Genomic DNA, 2,616 nt, shown 5'->3' with positions numbered 1-2,616 from the left:
AGTATTTAAGCATATGGCCCGTAAGTGGCCCGGGATTCTCAAAGCCTGTGTTAAGGGTCACACAAGAACAAAAATGCACTCTTGAAGCTAAATAAATCCAGAACCAAATGAGTTACCGTAATTATTTACATTTTTACTTCAAACTTCCTCAATGTAGAACAATCATTTCTTACACATGAGATTACTTTTAGCCTTTTAGTCATAAAGATTATTGAAAGATATTCCATATTCCAGACTGAAATGTTATAACAGAAGTGGAGTATTGGCCAGAATGACATGAACATTTGGACACTTATTCAGCGGGTATTTTGCATGTTGCGTTCAGGTGCACTGTGAATATATATATTCAGGTATATATTCAGGTGCACTGTGAATATATATATATATATATATATATATATATATATATATATATATATATATATATATATATATAGGGGCCCCCGGGGCCCGCTTAGCATTCAACTGAGCCTGCCTGCCTACCAACATGAGGGTCGCAGGTTCGAGCCCTCTGGCTTGGTCAGGTGTCCATACAGGCCCAACTGGGAAGCCAGATTAAGGGTATGTGTCCTGGTCCTCCTCTGGTCGGTCGGGGGCCGGGGTGCATCTTCAGTGGGGAGGGGAACTGCAGTGAATAGCGTGATCTTCCCAGCGCTATATCCTGCTGGTGAAACTCCTCAGTGCCAGGTGAAAAGAAGCAGCTGGCGACTGCAATTTGAAAAGAAAAGAAAAAAAAACGTGATAATAAAAAAACATTCACAAACAGCACTCTTTGCATGAGAGAGAGAGAGAGGGGGGGAGGGGGAAAGAGACAGAGGATCCACACTATGTGAATGTGGGTGTCTACTCACGCAGGCTAGCAGGTGAGGTCACTGCTCAGCTATGCGCTTTCACAGCAACTCTGCCAGCGATATCTTTCCCATGAGCCTAAGTGTGTGTGTGTGTGCGCGCGCACGTGTGTGTTTGCAATTGCATGCAATTTTAATTCACATACTCACACTTGCAAACACCTCATAAACATTTTCCAAACCGCCGCTCCGTTCTCTCTCCATTCCCTTACAGTGACTCTCTCTTTCTCTGTCAAACTGTGCAAACAAAAGCACAGGCCTTTAGCTTCCCCGTCATCACCAGGTCGCCACGCTTCAGCGAAACACGACAAGCATAAACACAAATGGCGCGGTTATGCTGAATTGTGAAGCCATCACAAATCTCAATCAAAAGAAAGTGTGTGTCTGCTCTCCTAGACCATGGTGTCAGGATGATAGAGTATATGTAAACTTTGCCTTGAAACATCCTGATTTAGAGGGTGTGTGTGTGTGTGTGTGTGTGTGTGTGTGTGTGTGTGTGTGTGTGTGTGTGTGTGTGTGTGTGTGTGTGTGTGTGTGTGTGTGTGTGTGTGTGTGTGTGTGTGTGTGTGTGTGTGTGTATGTGTGTGTGTGTGTGTGTGTGTGACAGTTTTGTTTATGGAGCAGAGCTTCGGGAGGTCTGGACCAACAACGTTTAGATGAGACAGTTTGAAGGAGGGTAAAAGAGGAATGTGCCGTCTGTCACTCCTTAACCAATGGACTTCCTTTGTACTTTTGTATGACTCCTTTTTCCACTTTTGCAGGCAGTGTCCATGGCCTGCATGGTTTGGAACGGCTGAGAACAATAAACAGTTTTTGATCCCACAATTACTCCCCTCCGTCGTACTGAACTGACCCTACATGAGAGTTAAGGCCTTTACCCACTCCCTCGCCATACTCCATGTCCAAGGGCTCAAACACCAGCGAGATTTAAAGCGTTGATAATTCCATCCTATGTTGACGCATTCCAGGAAGAATCCCCAACTCGCTCACACTCTGCTATCCTTGACTTTGCAGACTGTGTTTTCCTTCTTGCTCTCAAATCCAGATCCTCTTATCTGCTCCCCCCAGGGAGACCTGGCAAATGAGAGCCACATGTGGTGATGTCAGCGCGTGTCGGTGGCTCTCCAGCCGTGTTGGACGAGGTTGCGGTGAGGCGAGCCTGGTGGGAGCTCTGAACCGGCAGAGCGTGCGGCTGACGCGGCGTGCCGGGCCTGTAATCAGCGCTCGAGCCGATGCCTGCGGACACACGGCGAAACGCTGACCGGGGACGACTGCGGGCGCCGCCACAAACACACACCAGTGGATTTCTCCAAGAATGAAAAGGGGAACTGACGACGTCATTGGTTGTTAAAAGGTCGGTTGACTGGTTTTTACTGGATGATTCTCGGCTGGTGGGAGAATTAACACACACACCCATGTGTAAACACACACACACACACACGTACACACACACACGTATACACACTCATGCACACTCTCGCTACATGCCACATGGCATTGTGGATACAAATATTCCATCACCCGTAACCGTCACCTCCCTCGTCACCCGTCTACCCTGAAAATAATTTTTTCATCATTGTAAAGCCACAGAACAGTATAGAGGATATTAAAGGGATAGTTCGGTTTGTTTGAAGTGGGGTCCTATCAGCTAGTTCGATACACTAACTTAATTAGGTACAGTGGTCTTGAAGCGGGGCGCATTGTGGAACGAGACCGCGCACTCAGAGCAGCACCCAAATCAGCCTTTTCTCTGTAAGTATGGGGGTCA

This window comes from Poromitra crassiceps, assembly GCF_964638095.1.
Source record: "Poromitra crassiceps genome assembly, chromosome: 10".
NCBI lineage: Eukaryota > Metazoa > Chordata > Actinopteri > Beryciformes > Melamphaidae > Poromitra > Poromitra crassiceps.
Note: the sequence above shows the minus strand (reverse complement) of the source record.